This window comes from Crocodylus porosus, unplaced genomic scaffold (genome assembly GCF_001723895.1).
Source record: "Crocodylus porosus isolate Cpor-Errol unplaced genomic scaffold, CroPor_comp1, whole genome shotgun sequence".
NCBI lineage: Eukaryota > Metazoa > Chordata > Crocodylia > Crocodylidae > Crocodylus > Crocodylus porosus.
In genome coordinates, this window is record NW_017728943.1 from 123,666,454 (window position 1) to 123,681,054 (window position 14,601).

Genomic DNA, 14,601 nt, shown 5'->3' on the forward strand with positions numbered 1-14,601 from the left:
GGCCACATATTGCTTTTGCCTCCTTTGTTAATATTTCTAACAAAGATAAGGCTCTACATCATTTACAGCCTTTGTTAACAGCCTGCAAAACAGAATAGAAAGACATAAAACACCAAAGGGATAAATGAAGTGAATGAGGTAAGGGAGGTTTCAGCTCCTGTCTAATAAAGAATGGGCTATCGTGCTGCTATAGTACAGGACAAAAATGTATGTGTGTGTGGTGGGGGGCGGTGTTCCGTCCTTGAAGGAGTTGGTTCTAAAATAGGTGGAAAATGTTTTGTGAGTAATCATGGTCTCCACTGTCTATCTCTATGCACGTTAGGAATCCTATTGTTGGGCACAGGATACCATTCAGCCTTTATTTGGGAGGCGCTCATTTCTCTGAAGAGCTTGCAAAACCTAACTCCATAGTGTGTAAAAGTCTTGAGGGATCCTTTTTACTGCCTGTTGGACTGAACATAAACCAGTTAGCCCTGCTAAGGAAAGCAATTGGAAGGGCAAGACATGCTAGGAGTATTTCCTCTTTTTGAGCATCTGAGAGAACTCCAATTCTGACTGCACCTTGCAAGATGCTCTTGGCTCTCTTCCTGAGAACTCTGCTGATTTCTTTAACTTCAGCGAGTAATGCAGACTTTGGAGAAGGTGAGTGGGTGGCACGTTTCTTCTTTTAAAGAAAAATATTACCATTGTTTCACTCAAAAATGAAAATTCAAATTGAAATTTTAGGGGCTTGTTTCTGAATTTACACTGGAGAGATTTCATTGGCTTAGCCAGTATTAGATCAGCTATGGGTCGCATATAGGAAATGGCAGGCTTTCAAAAAACATACATTCTCTATGAATCATGTTAATGTGAAGTTGGTATAGATGCTGGCTGTTGATTTGTGTGCTAACATATAGAAGCTTCATGAATTTCATGTGAGTTACTTTTCAAGAAGGACTCCATTGTGCCCATTATACTTCCATAATAATGTTAGGACATCTAGAGCCCTGGATTAGCATTTACTAATGTTTTAAATTGAAATGCCATAAATATTGCTAGAATTAGGAAAATGTTTTTATTACACATGTATGAAAGAACATGAGTCTGGTCCTTAAGAATTGTAAAATACCCTATGTACCCTACCCTAATTTAATTATAGGATTCCAGAATGGAAACTGGAAATAATTGAAGTTTATTAATAGAATGGTGGAGCTGAAGAATTTATGTATTGCCAAAGTCATTAACCAAGATATTTAAAAATTTAAAAATAGAAATTAGTAGGGGAAAACACATTTTTAATTGTATTCCAAAGTCGAAATTCCTAGGTTATAAAGCTAGAAGAGGACCGCTGTGATTACTTCTCTGTCCTTTTGTATAACCCAAGTCATAGGACTTCCAGGGAATGATTTCTGTTTGAAGTAGAGTGTGTATTCTGGGGGAGGGATGTACAATGTTGATTTTAAAGCTGCCAGTGATGGGAAATCCATTGCATATTTTATCTCTGGTCTCTCAATAATTGCATGCTGTGTTAGCACCCTTGTGCTTTCAAGCCCTGTTTTGGTATTAAAATGCATTACTTTTTCCTTCACAATTTTCAGATAGTTCAAAATGTCTCTTGCTACTTACCCTGTAACTAAAATAGACTGGGTTTATTACAATATTAATTACTTTTTTTTTTACTTCTCTGAAATGTATTTTATTTTTCATTGAGCCACTGAGACAAGCATATAGAAACATTCCTGTAAGCCACTTGTTAAGAAATCCCACGTTCCTAATCTGTTTTCTTTACATAGCAAACTGCTGAGTTGTGTGACAGATGTAACCTGTACTACACTTTATTAGAGTAGTTTAATGAATGAAATTGCTCCAAGTAAAGTATGTGTAAAGAACTAGTATTCGGAACCAAGGTATCTTTAGTGCCACACAAATCAGAGGGAATCAGTAAAGGGGGGAAAGAGGATAAGAAACTTTTGTCTTTTCTTGTCTTTTTTTGCATCATCTTAATGTGTGTTAGATTTTTCTGGCTTGCTTTTTAGCTTGGAAATTCCAACCTTATTTACCCTGCCAGAGACAATGGGCTCCTAAGGAAATGCTGGGATTATAACAGTGCCACAACAGTGCTACTTGATGAATTGGGGCTTGGCAGTCAAGGGGAATGACTGGAGAGAGGAAGTGGATTATTATTCTGATTATTCTGTTTTATTTATTGTTAGTACATTATTTACTATTGACTTCAGAGTCAGATAAACTGCACCATATTTTCAGTGGTTTAGTATTCCTATCATCGTGCCACTGTAGCTTTATCTCTCAATCTGTCCCTATATGTAAAAAGAATAAATATTAGTGAAATTGTGTTTGAAGAAGTAAACCTCTTATCTATGCTTCAGTCTAAACATGAAGTTTTCAAAGTAGCTGTAAACCAGTTATTTAGAGCCAAGGAATGCTAGTTTCACAGTGGAAAAAACTGATAGCCAAAATGTTTGAAAAAGCAACTTTCTGAAAGAAAAAATGGGAGGAAAGATACTATAAGGAATTTTTAACTATTATTATTATCTCGTGTTTAAAAGTGTGGCACCTGGAAGTCCCAACAGAAATCAAGACCCTACTGTGCTGATCCTGCAGAAATCAGTGGACAACCAAGAAAGTTTCTATAGCGTTAAGTGGCATTTGAATCAATCCTATAGTGAGAGAGAGCAATCTGAGTGTGGGGTGGGTCTCTAGCGTGCTTGGCAGCTGACCCAGAAGTGTACCAGAAGTACTTCAGGGTCCACCAGTGTGTGCATGCCCCCACCCCAGCTCAGCGACTGGTTCCTCCTGGGTCTGGGGGGCACCCAGGGTCCCCCCATGGCCAATCGCTGGTTGGGGGGGGGGTCCCCCTCTGTGCTCAGTGGTGGACCCAGAAGTGGACTGGAAATACTTCCAGTCCACTTCCAGGTTCACTGCTGAGCACACAGTGTGGGGGGGCCCATACTCCTGTGGAACACTCCATCCACCCCAGCATTGCAGCGTGCATGAGCCACACCTGGTACCTTGAGGTATGTAGAAAAAACACTTAAAGTTGTGTCTGTGGCTGAATCACTGATTCTCCGAATCAGCATTGAATCTTCAGATTCAGATTCGGCCGAATCGAATCAGGACAGTGAATTGAATCAACAAATCGAATCACTGTCCCTGATTTGGGCCAAATCTGGATTGAATACAGCCCATTTCGCACACCCCTAATAGCTGAGAGTACAAGCCAGGCTTCCTGACTTTATCCTGTTCACTAGGTTGTGCCAACCCCTTCATACTTAGGCAACAGCAACCAAACTTGCATCTGCAGTATCTATTGTGAGACTGTTAGCACAATTGGTCTGGAGCCCATTCAGCATGTGTTTGCACACATGGTGCCTGTTGTGCATCATCCCTGTTATAAATAAACTTCTTGCTGGTTGCCTTGCTGACAAACTGTCCCTAGGCAGGCTCTTTCCTATATTCCCCACCCCCCCGAGACAAAGGAAACAACAGCAGGAGTCACAAGAGAAACTAAACCAATTCTGATCTCACATAAACTTGCTGCATGGAAGGAGGAGATAACTCCACTGACATCAATAAGCTAGGTTCTAGTTTCAAAATAATTTAAAATTGATACTGACTGTAGTGGAGTTACTCTGGATGTGTATGCCAAGAGAAGGGGGTATGAGCCTACATGCAATTATGTGGTGCCCAATTGGTATAATAAGTACCTACTGTAATTGCCTGTCGTTGTTTTTCTTTGGCAGTATTCACTTTTATTCAGGACTTGGTGAAACCAGAACCAGATTTGTCACCATGGCCAGATAGTCTGTAGATGCTGGTGCTTTTACTAAATCCACATAGATAAGCAAAAAAGGACTTGTTCTTTTAACAGGAGGAGGAATAGGAAGTACCAATCCAAATAAAGAACAACAGTTCTATGTTTGCAGCGAGCAAAGGCATAGGTGGCTATTTTGGCACCCTAGTAAGTATGTGTTTGGGGGTACGGAAGGGGTATAGGGAGAGGAGGCATTGTAACTAGTACTGGAAAATGAGGCGTATGTGCATCTGTGTGTATTGACATTAAATATGATAAAAATCCAACCTGCTGATAAAGGTGTTTAATACTTGAGGAGGACCTTGTGTGAAAACAGAAGATTCTATGCCTGCCCTTATTACAAGAAAATCTGAAAGGAAGTTCATAATGCAGGCCCTTGAAATAGATGTTGGGTCTAACGGTATGTCACTTGCAAGAAGGACAGGATTTAAACAGAATTTAAAAGCTTAATTGGTGTCTTATAAATGAAGAATCTATTCACTACACTTGTGCCCAGGAAGAACCTATTTAAATACGCTTGCTTTTAGCTTGAAAAGCTGTCTGTTAGGAATCCCTCAATTCAAGGATGATTCTCTGCTAAGATACATTGATGCGTCTTGGTGACTTAAGGGTCCAATCCTTGAGCCACAGATCAACCTGCAGATGTTGCAGCTCTTTCTGCAGGAGAGAGTAGGGAGTAGGCTGTAAGCTTGGATTCCTCTCCTTTTGCTTCTGTGCTGTCTCCTCTACTTCATGGGCAAGGCGCTTTACCTCAAAACAGGCTGCCGCTGGGTTGAGGTTGTGATGCCACTGGAGCCAGTTAGCAGCCAGCTTGGAATAATCTGAATTAGAAATGTCATATATTAATAGGGCAAGGGTTGTGAGAGATTCACAGGAAAAAATGAACTTTTGTCTCAAGGTTGTGGGGAGGGTGGAAACTAAGCAGAAGTGATGGTCTAAGCATGAGATCAAAGAGAAGTGAAAAGTTTTGGAGAAGTGAAAAGACTGGGATACTTTTTTTTTGTCAGTTACTTCATAGTCAATTGAGAATTAAGAAATTTCCCTGTAGCTATTCCACGGTAGACAGGACTGAACCTTGGCTCTTGTTTCTTCTACCTAGAGCAGTACACAGCTTGCTTTATCTAGATCACCGGGCCGATATGGACATCAGAGAGCTTTGCATGTGTGAGGGCATCAGCATTTGGTCCAATAATCCCTAACACTGTGGTGATGTGCTTTTCAACATTAAAGATTTACAAATATTATGATTTTCTTGTAAGATGTAACTCTCCTGCTCAGGATTTACACTGGATTTAATTCTCTCTGGATTTACGCTGTGCTTAAGTGAGAAAAGAAAGGGACCCTAACTGATTATCTGTCAGGAATGCTCTGCAGCTCAGTTCCAAGTATTTTCAGTCCTCAACTAGCATCTGCTACAGAACTGCAGGGTTTTTGGTTGTAGCCCTGTTGGTTGAAGGACATAGGCAGGCAAGGTTCTAGGACTAGATGTGATATCTTTTATTAGACCAACTGAGTAGTTGGAAGAAAATTCTTAGCAAGCTTTCGGGCACAGTCACCCTTCTTCAGGCACAGGGAGTCTCTCAGAACAGCAGAGACTCCCTATCAGTGGTGTACCATGGGCTTCCAGAATCCAGGGGCCAATTCTTGCATTTGCAGAGCCCCCAGTGGCTGATCACTGAGTGGGGGAAGGGAGACCCTGGTGGCCGATCAACAAGCATGGAACCCCCCTCCCCCCCCATTGGTAAGCCACTGTTCCCTATGCCTGAAGACGGGTGACTGTATCCGAAAGCTTGCTAAGAACTTTTTTCCAACGACTCTGTTGGTCTAATAAAAGATATCACATCTGCCTACAGAACTGCAGAGCATTAAGGAAATGAATGGAGTTTACATGAAGTCAGCTTTTTCCTTTCACATTTGTTAATGTTTCTACTTATCCCTTAGCTTTATCTGAGATTTCAGTGGGAATTGAGCACCTATCCCCTAGGCACTTTAAATAATCCCAGCCTTACATAATGCAAAACCATTTGCATTCCTGGCTTGGTCACTTGGCTTCTGTAACTGGCACTAGGCCATTGTCCCAAATGAATAGTGACTGAAATGCTAAGAAAATGGAGAAAGGAAGAGATTTGTTTGGTAAGGGGAGTTGCCTTCTGAATCTTTTTATCCTTCCCCTGCCTGAACCTCAAGGTTGTTGGAAACAAGATTGGTAATTTGGATACATTATGTCTACAGAAATGAGACCCCTTATAAATACCAATTGTCTGTGAAAAGCAGGAAATTGACTTGTCTTTTCCTGCCACCCACAGCTAATGACCCATACCAGAATGAAACATTTAAACTAGGAACCACTGTGACATTTTGGAACACAATTAGAACATAAGGGCCTTCATGAGCTGTTCAGTTGAACTAACTGGTCATAAAACTGGAGGGAGTCATTCTCCAATCTGACAAAAGTGTTCATGGCTTGTTGTGCCAGGCTTTGCAGGCAGCAGAAAGTAATGTTTCCTCAGAGATAGAATTAACTCGCTGGAGCTGACAGGGAGTGGCCAAGTTGGTAGGAGTAGTGACTCAACTGGAAACGCATTAGATTAGAGCTAGAAGCCTTTCTGTAGCATTTAAAAAAACTTGGTATTTGCTGCTTCCCTTCAAGCTTTCAGGTAAGAAGGGCTTGAATAAGCAACTGCAAGGGCTGCATCTAGAATTCAAGGTTTCTCTGACCTTACCCAGTGCAAAAAATGTATTTTGACATAACTGTTTCCAGCTGCAGCCTGGAGTCTAAGGATACTGTACTGTAATCCTGATTCACAAATACACTCTTCCTCACAGAAGGATAATAATAGAATTCTTACTTCCTCCAGTCCAATCAAAATTATCTCAATCTTACCTGAAATTGAGTCTTAGCAACTGGACTTATCACAGCCCCAAATTCCAAGAGTAGTAATTCCACCTTTTCAATACGCCAGGGGGATCAGCAATAGTGGGCACAAAGCTAGGTACCAGCTATATGGTATAGATTACCTAACTAGCATTTCCCTAATAACCTGCCTAGTGATTTCATACACTGAATAAAAGGAAAGACATAGTAGGTTCCTGCTCTAGCGAGGGGAAGGGGGTGGCTTTTAACCTGGGGGTCACAGCTCACTCCTGTCTTTTCCATATAAGAAATGTAGGTTTAATGACTCTCTCAAGCTCTTTAGCTATCTTCCTTCTTCTGTCACATGGAAAATAGTAAGCTGTGAACAGAAAGTTTGAGCTGATGTTTCAAAAGTCATGAACAAGGATATTCATACCAGCAGGGCAAATAGGTCATTTGATAAGATAGTACACTTCTTCATAACTTTCTGAAAGGTATCCCATTTTAGCTGTGTCCTTGGGCAGACCCATCAAAAATGATGATGTTTCTGTGACAAAAGACTACCTTGGGTTCAAAACACAGGAGGGAACAATGGATCTGTAATAAGCCTGCCATCATTGCCTATCAAATCTGTACTCCAGAATACAGCCAACTACACAAGTTAAGCACAAAAAAAAAAATGTGTGGAGTCTCTGGCTATTGTTGTGATGATGAAGATACCTGAGTGAATCCAGAAGAATCATCACTGAGAATAAATACTTAAGTCATGAAAAAACCTAAGAAAGTCAGCTACAGCTTTTATTACATCATTAACCCAATCCAAAGACTTGTGCATAGCTCTTTCAAGCTATGGAAAGATAAAGCAGGATTCTTTAAAGGGGAGAGAAGAGGGGAAATGTACTGCTTGTGAGTATGTCAACTGACTGTTGTAACTATGTTGCGTGTCTCCTTATGTCTTTTTGTAAATGGAGCTAAACTAAGGCAGCTTTCATCAGAATGAAATAGCTGCTAAATTGCCAGTTTGGCTTCTGCTTACTGTGGGATAGAGTGAACACTCATGAGCATTGTTACACTTCAGGCTGATCCATTGCAAGTCTCTGCTCCTCCTCCAAACTTTTTCAATTAGTATAATTGTTTCATCTATTTATCCCCTCAATTAGATCCTGTTTTGGAATAGATAGCTTCCTGCACCTGAGTCATGGAAACCAAAGCCCGGCTGTACAAGCGATCATGGTCCATGGGCCAGGTGCCCAGAGGTTGGAAACTAGCTAATGTGGTCCCCATTTATAAGAAAGGGAGGAAGGAAGACCCAGGAAACTATAGGCCCATAAGCCTCACATCGGTCTTGGGGAAAATCCTTGAAAAAATTATCAAGGATCACATCTGTGTGGGGCCAGCAGGGGAGATCATGCCCAGGGGAAATCAAAATGGGTTCATCAAAGGCAGGTACTGCCAGACCAATCTGATGGCCTTTTATGACCAGGTAACTAAATCCCTGGATGATGATGTCGCCGTGAACATAGTCTCTCTGGACTTTAAGAAGACCTTTGACACTGTCTCTCACCCTATTCTCATTAATAAGTTGAGTGACTGTGGCATTGATGCCTACACAGTTGGATGGGTCAAAAATTGGCTGATGGGGCACACCCAGAGAGTGTTGGTGGACGGGTTGTACTCGACTTGGGATGTGAATAGTGGGGTCCCCCAGGGCTGGGTCCTGGGGCCTACACTGTTCAACATCTTCATCAGCGACTTGGACAAGGGGGTGGAAAACAAGTTGTCCAAATTTGCCGATGACACCAAGTTGTGGGGTGAGGTAGGCACACTCGAAGGGAGAGAGAGGCTGCAATTAGATTTAGACTACAGAAGTGAGCGGATGGGAAGAGGATGGGGTTCAATGTAAATAAATGCTGCACCTGGGGAGAAGGAATTCACAGCATACATACAAGCTGGGGAGCTTCCCCCTTGTGAACACAGAGAAAGAACAGGATCTTGGAGTCATTATTGACTCCAAGATGAACATGAGCCGCCAATGCCAAACTGCAGACAGCAAAGCCAACTACACCTTGTCGTGCATCCAAAGATGCATCTCACGCCATCCCAGAAAGGTTATACTCCCCTTCTATGTGACATTGGTCAGGGCACAATTGGAATATTGTGTCCAGTTCTGGGCACTGCACTTTAAGAAGGATGTGGCCTGCCTTGAGAGGATTCAGAGGAGGGCCACCTGCTTGGTTGGAAGGCACAGGGCAGGCCGTATGAGGAGAGGCTGAGGGACCTGAACCTGTTCAGCCTCAGGAAGCGGAGGCTGAAGGGGGATTTGGTGGCTGCCTACAAACTCATTAGGGGAGATCAGCAGCAAATAGGAAGGGCCCTATTCCCCCCAGCAGCACCTGGGGTGATGAACAATGGGCAGAAGCTGTTGGAGAATATGTTCAGATTAGAGATTAGGAGGCACTATTTCACCGTTAGGGTGGCTAGGATCTGGAACCAACTTCCTAGGGAAGCGGTCCTCGCTCCTACCTTGGGTAAATTCAAGAAGAGGTTGGACAAACACCTGGCTGGGGTTATGTGATCCCAGCATGTACTCCTACCAGTGGCGGGGGGTCAGACTAGATCTGTTCACATCCCTTCTGACCCCAAACTACTATGAAACTATGAAAGCTGCTCTTCATTGTTCTTGATTCTGTTAGAATGATGTTGGCCCTGTAGGCTTCTCTCAAAATGTCTCATACATAGAATGAGCCGTAAATGGTACAATGCAAATTTCTCACAGATTGAGACAGCATGATTAAGCATTCAGGATCATTAGGTACTGACACAAGTGTCATTTTGTTGTGCAATCAGACCTCTGAAGCGCTCCAGAGCTGTGCTCTTACCAAAGTGAACAGCTGCAGAGTGCTTGAAAAGGGTACAATCCCATGACAATTTGAACCCTCATTACATAAGTGTTCAAATGAAGGCACTCCACAGTGGAGCACCTTCATTAACACCTGTCAGCACACACTGGGAGCAGGGCTTGGTTTACACAGCCCAGCCCTGCTCCCAGCACTATCTTCAGGATGGGAGAGCAGGCAGCTCAGTCTAGGGTTTACCCAGCCTTCTCTGGAAGGTGGGGTGGGTGGACTGGAGGTGGGGGGCTACAGTCCACCCACCCAACTCTCCAGCAAAGGTTAGGTAAATCCTGAACTGAGTTTTCCCCGCTCCCATCCTGAAGATAGCACTGGGGCTGAAAGCGGGAAAGGATGGGGCTAGGGAAGAGCAGTTTCAGACTTGCAGGTGCTCCAAACTGCAGCTCAATTGCCCAAGCCCCGGGACCCAACAGCAAACATCTGTTGGGTCCAGAGGATTGCTGTAACTCATGGTGTTTCTTGCAAAGTGCCACAAGTTAGTGGGAGCGGCATGTCTGTCATCACCCATTGTGAACCAGTGTGTGCATGTACACATTCATTAATTCACCTCAGATACTGTGAGTTTAGTACTTCCTTAATAAAGCACTAAACTAAATGCACAGTACCTACAGTTACTGCACACTAGCACTGGCACACATTTAGTGACACTGTGCATTAGCCTAATAACACTGTGCAGTAGGCTGTTAGCATGATTTTTGCCATTACATGCTACTGCACAGTGTTATTAGGCCCATGCACAGTAAGTATCTCGTGTAGACTCACCCAGTATCCAGTTCCTGACAGTCTGTACTTTGAGAAGAGCTAATGAATCTAAGAATAATCATCTTGTTTTACAGTTAATGGATTTTTCTTACCCTTTTCCTGTATCTCAAGTGATTGAAGTTATTCTGTCTTTGGCTTCTTTGTTCCATATTACACTCAAAACTGGCCCCAATAGTCTAGACAGTACAAACCTTGATGTGCCTTATTGCTGCACTGATATGTGAAGGACACTGGAAATATTTAAGATTGGTCCCAAACCATGGTGCTAATTTTAAACCAGGTTTTACTTTGTCCTTGCTCAGGCAAACAGCAGTTTTTTCTAAGTAAGGACTTCAGGTTTGGATTCCTTATTTTAAAATATTATTTATTAAGAAATAATTGGTATGTGTGCATGTTGGGTGAGGACATGTTTTGAAAGTTTCCCCTAGAATGAAGTGTTCAATGGAAGATTCTCAAGATGACAGAATTAATTCTTCCTTTTTAAAAATACTGGTTATGTTTAAAGAAAAATAATAACACTTTAACATCAAAGGTGTTTGGTAGAATGTAGGTAAGATTTACTGTACACATGTTAATACTATAGAGAAAGGAGTTGTGCTGGTTTATTATTCCAAAGATCATTAAGAACCTTTAGATGATAAAGACATAATTACTACTTTCTTTATTGTTTCTGTCTGTGAATTAGTCAATTGCTAAATTAGGTTTAATGAATAAACTATGATGGAGATGGGATGATTCACTCAAAAAAAAAAAAAGACTGGATTAAAGATTCTAATGTAAACTTTGATTCACTGGGGCATTACTATCTCTTGTATTAATAATTTAAAGTGTAAAGTTTTCCCCAAATAATACTTAGATTGGCATAAAGGCACAACAGAATGGATACTATACAAGTGTTTTTACAAAGAGAAAATTATTTTCCTAGAAGGAATGAACAATACACTAACACAAAAGATAAAAGTTTTGTATCTGACTCAGATCTCAAATCCATATTCTTCATTGACTGTCTATGGAACAATGTAGAATATGTGAGGGAAACATGCACTTTAGATAAGAGCAAGAGTAAAGCCCAAAGAGAGAATTTTTTTTTTAATATTAAGACTAAAACTAATGATTTAAAGTTCAGCTCGTCCTACAGTGCCTTCTACCATATGGCATGTAAAACCGTACACCAGTCTGAGTCTCCTGAAGTCCCTAGACGTGACTATGTAAGTTGGAGAGGCAGGATACATGTGCACCTTTATAAACTAACTAAATCAGGCTTATATAGCATAAGCTTTCATGAGCCCAAGCTCACTTTATAAATGCTGTGGAAGGACATGCACAGGGCAGTGTATAAAATGGAGAGAGTGATTTGAATACAAAGGACAGGAATGGAGGGAGATAATTTGTAAACAGAGAAATAACTTTGGTTCCTAGAACTGACCAGGAACTTTGTGTCAAAGTAATTTTCCAATGACAAATACAATTACAGCAAATTGAAAATGTTTCAGAGGAAAAGTTTCAGTCTTGCTGGCATTTTTCCATTTATGTTGTGAATAATGGTAATTAAATATTTTATTTTTGGATCATTTCAACACTAATCAGATTGTTACAGCTTGTTAAACTGAATAAAAAAAGAAAGTTTCACATCAGCTTGCCTTGTAGTTTGTGTGCTGCATGTCTCCATTCTAGCCTGAAGGTAAAGTTCTTTCACAGGCAGATCTAGGATTTTGAAAGTTGGGGGGAGGTGGTGGCAGCTGTGGCAAGTGCTACAATAATCCCACCCCCTGTCTCCCACTCCCCTACCCTACCTTGTTCTGTGTCCCAGATGTCTCCAGCTTGAACTGCTTCACTAGGTGCTGCATGGTGGTCACACCATGGCATGAAAGACATGCCTACAGCTCCACTTCCCCATGGCCCTGAACTTCTAGTTTCCACATCAGCAATGGTAGGCAGGTTGCACTTTCTGTACCTTCTCCCTCCAATCCCCACTGGATGTCACCCACAGGGCTAGGGGCTCTAGCTCAGCCTCCCCATCTTCCTGTCCACCCCCTACTGTTTTAGTCTGAGCTCAGTTCCTGCTACCCAGACTCCTCAGTGGACCCAGGCATTTAGGTTCCAGGGAAGTGGAGTCACTGGTATTTCTTTTGAAGAGTTTGTGCTATTCTGTGGAAGGGAGTGCAGTCACAGCACTGCACTCCCCACCTCTCTGTCCATATGTACCCTTGGGTTCTTAGGCTGGGCTACATCTCTCAAAATGCGCTGTCTCCTTTGATCCAGCTGCACTGGGCATTGTCAAAGTCAAATGACTGCAGTGCCTCCTCATATGGGATAAAGTCCAGCTTAGGAGCCTGCTCCAGTGAGAGGAACAGGGGGCCATGAAATGCCAGAACTACAGCATCTGAGAGACACTGGATAACTTGGGCAGTTGAAGTTTAACGTCCAACTCGCTGGAAACCAAAAGTTTTGATTTAGAATGTTTAGTTTTGTCATCTTCTCAACGTTTTTTGTCTTCAAAACCTCCCAGTCCCCCAAAAAAGATTGGTATTTCAAACTCAGCATAAAAACAAATGTCAGCATTTCTTGTAGGGGTACAAATTCTGTTTTGGTTCTCAGGTGTACCTGTCCTTTTCTTAATTTTTGTTATATTATGTATAGGGAGATATGTATATATGTATGTACCATATTTACCCAAATCCAAGATAGCTTTGACGAGCCCTCCCCAGTAATTAAATTCTACATATGAAAAATGTATACATTTGTTATCATTTTCCAGGTATAGCATCTAATTATCAGAGGGTCGTTGTAAGTTTGCTTTCCCCTTTCCCCCTACTGCTACAGCAGGGGCAGCTGCAGGGGGGCTGATGGCTGGGGTGGTCAGGTCAACCCCCCCCCCCTCTACTCCCCCCCCCCATCTTCCCCTTGCAGTGATCCCATCACCTGTGCCTCTGGTACCTGCCCTGCAGCCTCTGCTCCCCCTACTGTCAGATGCAGCTCTGGCTCCATTCCCTCTGTAACTCAGGTTACATGGTAGCATGGTCCCTGCCCATCCACACAGTGAGTCTAGGGAGTGGAGCTGTCCTGCTATTCATTAGCCAAGCAGGGGATGGAGCTTCCATGGGATCTATGCCTTGGGAGGGAATGGAGCCGGAGCAAGAGCTGTACCTGATGGTAAGAAAGAGGGAAGGGGCAGAAACTGCGGGGGCAGGCAGAGCAGGTAGAAACTAGAGGGCATGTAGAAGCAGCTGCTGTGGCTCTGATTCTGGCCCTAACCCAGATTCTGGGGCCAGTGTCCAAGTTGCAGCAGCTGCCTGCACCCTCTTCCCCTCAAATCCAAGACAAAGCACTTTCTTCCTCATTCTGAACAGTGGGGGGAGAAACCTTGTCTTGGATTCACATAAATGTAGTATATATGTGTATATGTATATACATGAATGAAGTTTCAGTATTTAAACCAAGAAATCCTTCTTGTTCACTTTTAGGTAGAATATTTTTTGTTAAATATAGACTGGAATGTACTGAGACTCGAGGTATAAAACTTTAATTTTAATGTTTATACAGAAATCAACGAAACCATCACCTGTACTAAAGACCAGATTGAGGTGGAGATTCCAAGTGATTTTTTCCTAAGCAAGAACCCTCCAATCCTTGTAAGTTCCACTTGTACATCAAACTGCTCAGATGCTTTGTTTAAAAGAGTGTCTTCAAATATGGAAATTTTATTTTTTCTTGAATGTAGCATCATTTTCTCTCAGCAAGTGTTATCTATACCTGCATTTCATACAGTTGTGATACAGTGCAAGCTCCTAGATTTTAATAGACAACAAGTGATGAGCCAGCTATACTATCATGGCTCTTGCTGAAGTCAATGGGAGCTTCTGTGAAGTCAATTATATTTGGCCCTGTAAACTATTATTCACACTACACTTGCATTGGTACTTGAAGTCATATGTCTCACTTTCAGTTACAAATTAAACATAAACATTTACCTTCTTGGCTTCTTTTAATACTGTTCATGCTTAAGTTACCCAGATACTGAGTTGTAATGTCCCAAAAGGGAGATTACACCAGCCAGGGAACTGGGTGAAGTGCCAAGACCCAATTTATAAACCGGTGGTCACCTGCTCACTAATATTAATTCAGATATTAAACCTCCATTTTTAAGTTTTGTTTGACTTTGTAAAGCATAATGAGAGCAGATTCTTACCTGGTATCAATGAGCATAGCTACAGCAAGTGGAACAGGAGGATGTTGCATGATGTTTCATAGATTTCATA

At 42.0% G+C, this 14,601-nt stretch overlaps 1 protein-coding gene across 1 annotated transcript in view; it reads left to right on the plus strand.

Annotated features, from left to right (window-relative positions):
• Positions 1-13,683: 13,683 nt before the first annotated feature.
• The window catches only part of LOC109320142 (uromodulin-like), a 25,666-nt gene continuing 24,748 nt past the window's right edge, over positions 13,684-14,601 (plus strand). Inside the window, exon 1 of the mRNA XM_019550124.1 lies at positions 13,684-13,974. The gene's annotated coding sequence lies outside the window, so the exon portion shown is untranslated. The remainder of the gene's footprint in view (positions 13,975-14,601) is intronic.